Source organism: Solanum lycopersicum, chromosome 4, assembly GCF_036512215.1.
Source record: "Solanum lycopersicum chromosome 4, SLM_r2.1".
NCBI classification, from domain to species: Eukaryota; Viridiplantae; Streptophyta; class Magnoliopsida; order Solanales; family Solanaceae; genus Solanum; species Solanum lycopersicum.
The window spans coordinates 63,691,496-63,702,617 of NC_090803.1; the positions used below are offsets into that span (position 1 = coordinate 63,691,496).

General features: G+C 33.7%; 1 long non-coding RNA gene across 4 annotated transcripts; it reads left to right on the top strand.

The window, feature by feature from the left end:
• Positions 1-2,595: 2,595 nt before the first annotated feature.
• On the top strand, positions 2,596-10,674 carry LOC104647161 (uncharacterized). Of its 4 annotated transcripts, XR_011220897.1 has the most exons (8): positions 2,596-2,828; positions 3,208-3,362; positions 6,282-7,702; positions 9,221-9,338; positions 9,428-9,511; positions 9,641-9,666; positions 9,768-9,868; positions 10,502-10,674. It is a non-coding gene; the product is annotated as an uncharacterized lncRNA (long non-coding RNA). The 4 variants fall into 4 exon arrangements; XR_011220896.1 differs by lacking the exon at positions 9,768-9,868 and having other exon boundaries at positions 9,641-9,767; XR_011220898.1 differs by lacking the exon at positions 10,502-10,674 and having other exon boundaries at positions 9,768-10,009.
• The last annotated feature ends 448 nt before the right edge of the window (positions 10,675-11,122 follow it).

Here is an 11,122-nt window from a genome sequence, read left to right on the forward strand (position 1 = left end):
ATGGAACTGGGAAGATTTAAGAGAATTCTTACATAATGTGATGTGGTACATGAATAGTGAATTGTTACTATTGGAAACGAGTAAGAAATTTGAATTAACAAGCACAAAAATCTGAACATAAGTATTTTTAAATATGTATACATATTATATACACATATAATAATATAATGATCCGAACATTTGTTATTTAGAAAGAAAAAAAAACTTCAAGAAATTACTAACCAGATGCCGCTAAGATGGCGACGTCATGGTGGGGTAAATTGACGCCGGAGTGGAATAGGCGAGACAGAATGTAAATAATGTAAAATCTTATTTTCCTCTTTCTTCCTAAAATATCTAATTTAGACGTAAACCATCCCCTTTCACCCCACAAAAAAAAAGAGCTACTTTTAAGCTTAGAAAAGAAAGAGAAGGAGATTTCTAGCGTAAGGAGCGGGGTGGATAGCGGATTTCCAATCAAGCCGTCACGAAGTTCAAAAACAAGAATCAAAGCTAAAAATTATGTGTAGCTGCTTGGCGCCCAGGTAGGCTAGGTTTTATAAATTGATTAGTTACGAATCTGTGTCCAATGCGTAGTATAATGATAATCAATGGTAAGATTTATGTGTAGGCCTTCATGCACGAATAAAAGATGACTAAATCATAGGAAGAAGTCTTAGATGATGAACTAGTGCTAAGAATGGTCGAGTTATTGTTTAAGTAATATATTTCGAATGAATACTTCATTGTGATGATTGCGATTTCATATTAATGTGATGTATGCTAGTAATTACTTCATTATGTATGTAAATGTTGTGTTATGGATCACACTAATCATATATAAGAATAATTGAATGGGGTATGCCATGAATCATGACTTGATTGTATGATTATGTGAAAATACTTGAAAATTGTGGTTGTGACTTGTTGAATGGATCAGATGTTGCATGCGTTCCGACACACTAAATATGGGATCGAGTACCACATTTCGGTATGTTAATAGTTTGAGTTTGAGTTTCATGAGAGGACAATTGACTTGTCGTAACTCTGTAGCTAAAAAATGTGAAACTGCACCTTATTTGTAAATGACGGTTAATATTGTTTTCCTCAGAATTGTTAAATGATTATGATGACCTATATTTGATTGTTCTACCATGTTGAGTAAACTGATTTAGTATCTCGTTGTTGAAACAATCAGAAAGAACAAGCCTAAATTGGAATGTGGTGCAGTATGTATCAAGCGTCGATCAAGGGTTGTAATATTTGAGAGAAAAGGGTTGTTCATGTGTTGCAATAGCGAGAAGTGAAGATAGCGTACGTGATATATACTTAGCTAGATTTCACTTGGAGAAAGACATTCGTGAGTGGTTAGTTAGAATGTTTGTAGTTGTATTCATGGGCTCTTCTATGCGTTACAATGGTTAGACTATGATCAAGAACCTAGTGAGTAGGTTGACTGAGAAGGTGGTTAGTAGTAAGGGCCCTAATGTAATTATGAGATATTCGAGAGATGATAAAGATGGAGAAGCGAGTGGTTATCTGCATGTTTTTGCTAGTATGTGTGATTTTGTACTGATACTACTGTTGCTATGCTTTTTTGGCATAGTCTAAGTGCAGGTTGGTGGTGTTTCATTAGATGAAAACGAAGTAAATCTCTATCAATTTCTATTTTTCCTTCTGCATGGTGGGAGTTGTGTCGTTGTTATTGCATTTCGTACTTTGCAATCATAATAGCTCTTATACTTGTTTAGAATAGATCCGTGAGAATGTTAATTACTTTATAAATCTTAATTGCAGTTGTTTTTAAAGCTCTTGTTTATAAAAATATTGCATGAAATTCCTTTATTCTTCCGTTTTCTTAATTGTCTGCATAATTTTAATTGTAATTAGGATATAATGATTCTCCTATTTAGGTGTTAATATGTAGAGGTCCACACGGCTCAATGAATTAAATCCTGATAGTTAAATGCATAAAGTTAACTACATTGACCTCTTTCTCGTTGTGAAAATCACAAAAGACTTGCATAATTTGTTTGACTATTTATGTCAATTTATCATCGATGAATAAATTAAAACATCCTTAATAAAATGTGACGTTTGCTTGGGACAAAGAATAGTCGCGATGATGTAAACAATCCTAACATCATTAAATACGTATTAATTGAATTGGATAGAATGACATAATAATCTTATAAAAACTTTGACCTATAAAATCACGATTGTTTTAGGCATATTGTGTAGCATTATTCGGTTTATGATTGATCAGTTTGATTATCCTCCTAAAATTATTTTTTAAAAGTTTTGTGTACTATGGTCTTTATAATTATTTTATTTTGTATATATATACAATATAAGTGCAAGTCTTACAATAAATTAATTATAGAAAGTATTACTCCCTAGTTCCTCAATCTTAAAATGCGGGTTATGTTTTTCATTTTACATACCCCTTAACAAAATATTGATATTGATTAGGAGGGAAATTTCACTATTTCACTTTTACTTGTATCTTAATTTATACATTTTATCAATAATATGGCTAAAATAATAAAATTTTAAGATTTATCAATAGGATATACTTTTTTGTTTAAAAACGAAGAAAAAATTATAGTAAAATTTATAATGAATAATTCTAAAATTTACAATAACTAATTATTGTTAATTATATTTTGATAAACTAAATATCCTAATCCCACGTAATGATGTGAATTGTGATAAGTCTCAGGTCCAGACGTGCCCGCCATCTGCTGCCGGACAACTAGTCGACGACTCTATTCCGTCGCGTACCACAATTCCCTGCCCGGTGACAAAGCGGAACTACTAGCAGAAGTGAGAATTCGACTAGCGCCGCCGTAAGGAGCAATTTTTCTCTCATCAAAATTCTCTCGTTGCAATCCATCTGTATTTATATGTAAATGTATCATTTTTTAATGATGGCCTTTCCTTTTCCTTTTCGCTAGTAAGGAGGATTCGAATGCGTCTTACAATTTTCCATTTGATTCTCCGTAATAGATATTTCTCAATGAGTTCTCTAGCAAATTTGTGATTCGTATCATTTTGATCATATATACTGCTCAGTTATACTCAAATAGTTAATTTGGCTTTGAAGTTTTGGGAGTGTAGTGCACCGGACTGTCGTTTGGTCTCATCAGTAACAATAATTATGCATCTTATGTTCTTATATTGTCTTCTGGATTGATATAAGTTGAGCCTTTTTCATCGTGCAAGCAGGTTGTTATGAATGAGAAGGATCTGAATACGTTTAAATGTGTCACCTCATATGGGATCGTGAATTCTTCGTGGAAGTATTTCTCAGGAGAAGAAGTTGCAGTTGCCAGCCTTTCCAACTTTATTCATTGGAGGAAACCATGATACATTGGGGAGCTGTGAGTTGATTTTTATGTATTATATCTGTTCTCAATGTTGCATAGATACCTAACTTTGGTTGTTTACATTCTATTTCTCTATTACTATCAGTCTGTTGATCTATAGGTTATTAAATATTTGTTGTTGGTGGACCTCAGCTTCTAATTTTCTTTGGCTGGGGTCTGATGTGTCAGTCTTCCTAAAATCTGTTCATCGTTGTAACCTAATTGGCTGGTCACATTTGGCTTGTTAAGAAAATCTGCTGCACTTGAACTTGTTTAAGTTATTAATCAGTCCGATCTCTATATTTAGCAGTTAACTAATTCCAGAGTTGTTTGTTTGATAATTCTTGACTGTTTTTTGAGTGATGAGTGTTGACAATGGTAACAAAAATGAAGATGTGGGAAAAACACATTGCAATGATCTTGGATGAGTTGATTGATCCTTTTTAGTGGTGCTGGTGTATTCGTTGTGCTTTATTGTTTGTCGAACAGATTCATTTATTTCTTTTTATTTACTCACTGAATTGCTTCAAATGTTAACATATGGGAATATAAAGTAAAGGACTAATTGTTTACTAATCTATGATAGAATGCTATCTTTTCAAAAAAAGTCATTTCTGAATCAGAACATTATTTTCAATCACTCAGACAACTATTGCTCAATGCTAAATTGTTGAGTTTAGTATATGAATTTCTTGTTTTCATGTTGATCCATTCAGGTCCATTTTATTGTAATACATAATAATTTGTCTTTAAGAAAGATGATGGTTTCTCTACGAGTGGATGTTCTCTAAATCGTACTCTTACTCCTGCACGTGGACTACATCACAACAAGCCTTTAACAAGGATAAAAAAGCCCATGAAATATTGGATTTATCGTAAATGTTAAAAGGAACAACTAAGTCTTAATCCAACTAGTGGTGTGGCATATATGTATGCTTTGCTTCCATTAAGCTAAAACAAAAAGTCCTTTTGAGATAACTTTTATATGATTTTGGGTCTAACTTTTCCGTTTTTATTAAAATGACTATATCATCTCATATGAGCATATAAAAATTCTTCGTGGACATGACCATACCATCTCATATGACGTCATCATTTTAAACTCTGCATGCTGCTGCACCTCTTATGGGATGTGATAATTTATAATCTTAGGATATGAATGCATATCCATCTTATTCGCATTCATATGAGTCTTGAGTCTAGACAATGTGGATATGTTATTTTTGGAGACCCAACATTTGTTGCCATATAATGTTGTTGTTCTTACAATCATTTTACAGGACCTAACTACAGCTCTAACTCCAAACGCACTACATATTTTCCCCTAATAAGTGCAAAATTCCCATACTTATCCATCCTACCAAGAAAACTACTATAAGATTGATACATTTGTTTTTGAGTCTATGTATCTGCAGTCTCTTCCACTCAAAACATGCCTAGTTCCTTTTCAACCATGTTGTCTTCAGTATGCAATTTTGAATAATCTTGCATATCAGCTTCAAGCCCCCTTTAACTTTTTAAACTGCCAAACTTCCAAAGGGCTGCTGATCTTCTGTGGTAATACCAAATATATGCCCATGATGTTAAAGAAAAGTTCCCAGCATTGTCTTGAGAAGCTGCTATGGAAGAATACCTGATCAACTGTTTCCTGCTCAGAATTACATAAATAACATTTGCTGCACAGTGAATAACCTCTCCTTTGCAAGTTGTTCTTTGGTCATTCCAGGAAGGAGGTCTTATTCTTGGGAAGGACTGAAATAGAAAGCAAAGTAAAGTAAATATTCTACAAGCAGAACAAAAAACTAGAAGGTGTTTTTTTTAAAGAATACTATTTAGCACCACAAAACAAAAACCAGAAAGTTAGAAACAGTGTCACGTTGTGGAGTGAAAAATATTAAGGTATCTAGGTCAGTTGTTAGACACATTTGCAAGTGTCATAGTTGAACTCATATACAAGTCACACTTGCAGCCTAATTAAATGTGGCATTTGTATTTCTATTTAACACATAAAAAACAATCATAGTTTTTATTTTTGGCAAGAAGAAGTACAAAATTCACTTGGAAGAACGTATCTGAGAGAGAATTCTTACCACCAAAAGACCCACCAAAGATTGATTCAAATATGTCAAAGTGATTGTGTGAACCGCCGCTTAGGAAAAAAATGAGAATGTCTCACTGGAGGCACATATTGACTCCAATAAGTAAACTCTCGTCTTGCATATTGGTTTCATGTTTCTAGAAACACTTGTCTATTCTACTTTGGAGCACAGTGATGATGCATACTTTGCACTTCCTGTCTCCTTCAGCATGAAAGAACACGTTGTGTATATGAAGCAGAGGCCTCATCTCAAGACATTCATGGAGAAAGTTGCAGATATGTTTGAAATCGTGATTTTTACTGCCAGTTATAGCATCTACGTGAGTCTACTGTCGGATATACTGGATCCAGATGGAAAGCTAATTTCAACTCTTATCATGAATTATGCATATTCTCAGGTGGTAGTTACACTAAAGATTTGACAATATTAGGAGCTGATCATTTAGGCATATATCTTAATGATTTTAATAATCCTTGTAGAAGCATCCACTTGTTTTAGGATTTCCTTGTTTTCTTGGATGTTGGACTGGGGGATGGGAGATTAAGTACCTGACTAATCTGCTCATGTGATTTCAGGGGGAGGGGGGACGGAAATAGAGATTCTATGTGGTATCTTAGAGTGTCATGCAACTTATTTGTATGTTGACAAGCATATTCACATTATTTGTTAAAATTATAACATTTCAGAAGGATGTCGTTTTCCCTTGAACCAGAAATGTGTGAACACATGGTCTTCTTAGTTAATCATAAAATGTCCCTAGAGAAGTATCTATTTTTCATTGAAATCCAGGCATTTTGTTTTTGCACCTGAAAGCATCTTTCTTTCTTGATTTCAGGTTTTCAGATTGCAAGTGAATAATGGAATTCCTATGATCAAGAGTTGGTGTGATGACCCCCATCAGACTCTGCACTTACTTCAGAACTTCCATTTCTAGTGACGCTGGCTGATGCTGATGATGTCTGTCCTATCATTGCTAAGAAATTCAGTAACAAGGGACACGAGTCCCTTGTCTCTTCCTAGTAGTTCCTCTAACTGTCCCTCATTTCTTACTTCATGTTAGACAATTTATCCTTCATTACTTGCTCATTATTATCCCTCATTGAGCCTTGTATAATTGTTTTTGCATTAAGAGTTAGGTCCCAAGGTCGATTTCCAATTAAGTCAGCTTTTGCTGCTCATTTTTTTCTCTATACCCTTTTGACAACCTTCTTCAGTCTATTCATTTGTCCCTTCAGATTGTTGCAAGAGGTTCTAAATGCACATAATATATCTACTTGAGCATAGTTTATCGAGTACTGTCAATTTGTGCAGTAGCATAAGCTTTCAACTTAATGTAAAATTTGCACCATAGAAAATATTATATGAATTAGTATATTAATGATTCTAATGAGCTACACTTGGCACGATAGAAGATATTATATGAATTAATATATTACTGAATCTAATCAGTTACACTTAAACTAAAGTAAAATGAGAAGTCTTATAATTTTATTAAAGAGCTTCCAAAAATCATCTCTTGCGCAGATTGAAACAAATGTAGAAACTATTTTGGGTTATATATTAAGATAAAGGTTCATTGAAGTTGAAGATGAAATAGCATGCAAAGGACTGCATTAGTACATGTTAATTTCTCCTAACAGTATGTATCAGTATCAGTTGGTATATATAATTTCGTTGAGGAAAACTGCTAAACTTATCTAAAAGCATAAATAAAACTACTGCCCGTATCGTCTGTTGGGCATGGATTCTACTAGTGCTAGATTAAACACCTTCTTTTGCCGGGAAACTGTCTTGAGTTATTCATTAAAGAAAGAAGGTGATTAGTTTATGTTAGAAGCTGTTATCGTTATGAGGTTATCGTTATAACACAAGGAGAGTAATAAGAAATAACATGGCTGATTATCAGCTATAGCCTTGAGACAATTGTTCAATTATTTACCGTGTTAAGTGCAAGTAAAACTTTATTTCTAGAGTTCCTCAATAATGGCTTAGATTTCCCTTTTGTGGTCCAAGGAACATGCTGAAAACCTCAACATGAAAATACCACTTAAACTACAATGGTCACAATTTGTTCTAATCTTTGATTCCTATTCTTTTATTTTAGCTAAATTGTAGTTCACTTTCTTACATTGTTGATCTTTTCCGAGCTGATGCATTTGCAGACTCTTTATTGTGGTGGAGATATTCCCACAGACAGTGCAGATGATATTGAGGAACTGAAAGAGGTTGATCTGCAGAAACTTAGAATGAGTGAATGTAAATCTCATCTTTCGGTAATGCTTTTTGCAATTTCTATTTTTAATTAACATTCATGATTTGTTCCAATGTAACAAATTAAAATTTATATGGAAAGTTGATGCTATAAATGTGCTGTTATTATGACAGATGAAGACTGCAGTTTTTATGGGTTGGCTTTGCTTCATATGAGATTATTGACATTCGAATCTGTGTCTCCTTTCCCGTGATTCTTGACCTTTGTTCCTCCAAAAATGATTCTTAACAATTCTGACATAATTCAATAGTAAATTTTTTAACTTTTTTACAACTGTTTCATTTTTAGTGGTTGAAGTTTGCAAAGGGTGGGCAGAAAGGTAAAAATTTGAGGACAGTTGTTTGCACTGAGGCATCATTGTCACTGAAAATGATTATAGTAAATTAGTCAGCAAATGAAAAGACTGTAACACAGGGATCGTGTTCCTTTACTCTCAAGCACAACACTTCGGGAAAATTAAATGAACATGCAAGTTTGGAGAGGGATCTCTACGTAAAAGAATAGGTAGTTGAGTGTTATCTCATTAATTTAGCATGGCAAGTTGCCTTGTCCAATTCTATGCATTTATAGTTTGATTGCAACTGCATTGGGCTTCTAATACTTGATTGGATCTTTTACTTGCATTTGGGCTGTGGACAGTCCAATACCAATGATATCTATCTAATGTTCAGAACACTGAGAATATCAGGTGAAAGGAAGCAAAAGTAATATGGGAAGTTGCTTAATTTCTGATTCAGTCATTAAAAAAAGTAGAAAGTTGCTTCATTCAATTTCTTTTTCTGTCAAAAGTATAAAGATTGTCACCTTGCAATTGATACCCTTTTATATCAGAATGAAAGGAAGAAATCTTGCAAAGTGGGAAATGTAATCCATGTGCTCTACCTCTCCTTTCAACTAAATATTACGAGGCTTCATTAACTTACCAGCTCTTTGTTTGATCTCAGCTCCCTAACCTTAAACCTATAGTAAATGGTGAATAAATGTTGTTGGAATCTGCAGTTATTTAGTTTTAGTGACGTTTTAGCGGAATCAGTAAAACCTCACTATTACTTTTACTTTTTAATTTAAAACACAACGTTATCAATTGTTTATAGTAGCTACTGTATTTACATACTTTTCATGGGATGCAGCAATTTCTCTCGAAAGTCATTGTTGTACTGCATTTTTTCCTGTTATAGTTTGCCAAGGTTGTGCTCCTGTATTTCAAAGTGGCCTGACATGATATGGTGTGTCTTCAAGAGTAGTGGAATCAGCTATCCATTAACATTGAGTGGTCTTTTTTGGGGGGTCGATAAGGTCGTCAATAATTCATTTAGGTGAAGAAAAGTTGATTTTTCCCTACACTTGTTTCACGCTACGACTTTTTTGTACATTTGCCCTGACAATCTTCATGACTAGTTTGTTTTATGGACAAACATAAAGGTACCATCCCAATTTATTTGCCTAGGAAATAACACATTTCAACGAAATCATGAGTAACCAACCACCAATTTTTGTTGCAGGGGACTTATATGGATTGAATATTCTGCCACCAAAGAGACCAAGGTCAATTCATCTGTTTAACTTTGACTCTGCTGCTGGCTTATCCAATGGATTCCAGAGTAGCATATATCATTTCCAGTAAGCATGATCATTATGAAACTTTTTACTTCTACATTTGCGCTTCCAATAATTTGTCTGTATACCTATCTTTGCTGAAAAATCTATAGCCTCATTTGTGAAATTATAGCTAGGCATGTGGAAGGTGAAAAGTCTTGGATTCAGGACACAAGTCTTTTACTTTAGTTGATCAAGTAAGTCGGGACAAAAGTCTTTTCAATACTGAAGTGACGCGATGCTTTGGCTCACCTAGAATTAGCTCCAATAATTTATTCAACTTCCTCTCTAGAGTTTTTACCGTATGAAATGCTCCATAATTGCAGAATGTGCCCGATGCTCCTAACAAATGGCACGTCCCCTACCAGCTAATATTTACTGCTTAGTAATTTAAGGATTATGTCATGGATGATGATTGATCTCATAGTCAACAACTCTCCAACTTAGTTGCAGGTACTGCACGTCGTTAAGCAGAAACACTTATCTTCTTTTATCCTAAGCTGTCTAGCTAATTATGCTGCGTGTTTTGAACAAAGACAGGGATATCTTAAATGGTAAGACTTGACTATTATGCTTAGTGCTTAGATACATCAATGTGAACTTTTCAGATGTAGTAATATCTCATGAGAACAACTACTAACAAGTATTATGACTCATATCTAGTTATCAATTCATCATCATTTTTTCCTGTCCAATTTGCAACTTTAAAATTCTAGATGTTAGACCTCTATAAAACCCACTAAATCATTAAAGACTCTGGTTTGTATACAAGTTTAGTATCTTTTCTCTTTTTACCTTGTACTCATGTGTTGTTGGACTCCTTTTTTGCCCCTTTCTGCTTTGTCTTTCTCCACCTCTAATTTGTTATCTTTCTAATTTTATACTATAGTCTATAAGGCATTATCATTAAAGCCCCAGCTGAAAACCGACCAATCCTTTTTAGTCTAAAACTAAAGAGGAAAAATGAGTCAAAATTCTTAGCTTTCAATAACATAGAAATGTCAAACGCACTAAGCTTCACAATTGCTTCTTTTTCTTTTTCAAGCAAAGCTACGTGCAATTAAAGTACTTGTGAGATTAATAAACCACATCTTCTTAAGCTTAATCCTACACGTGTTTGCAATTAGCCTTGTTATCTCATCCTTTTTTTTCCCAATAAACTAATCTTTTGTTCCTTTCTATCTCAGCTTGTTGTGGCCTAAAAGGTATTTGGTTCATCTTTAATAGTCTTTGTTAAGTTTATCATTGATTTGGATTGAAGCCACAATGAAACATACATGTTTGGGTGAGTGAGAGAACACAATGTGGGACCAATACTAAAGAGATATGTTTATGATATTATTATTATTTTGTTTTCTTATCTTGTGATTTAATAATTTAGAGGTTCCCAATTGGAGGTAGACTTCTTTGATAAAGAATGTGAGTTTTCTAAAGGAGACAAGTTTTACCCTAAGTTTTGTCAAACTATATTATTGCTAAGAGCTCTAAAAGCAACAATTGTTGTGTCTTACAAATAACAACAAATACTCCTTTAGTGGTGCCCCAAAAGTCCACACTAGGTGACACTTATAATAAAAAAAATAATAATAATAATAAGTGAGAGACGGTATCGTGGTTGTCGTCGTCGTCTGCATGTGCTAGTTTAGAATGGTCCACTACCCACAATTGCACCACATGATGAATTTTATTTTATTTTGATATATAATATAATAGAAACAAGTGTTTGATTTCTCATATTCTTTACAACATGGTAAAAATTTTGAAAAAAATATCTTTGTTCCATACCCTTGAGACTATTTATAACGAGT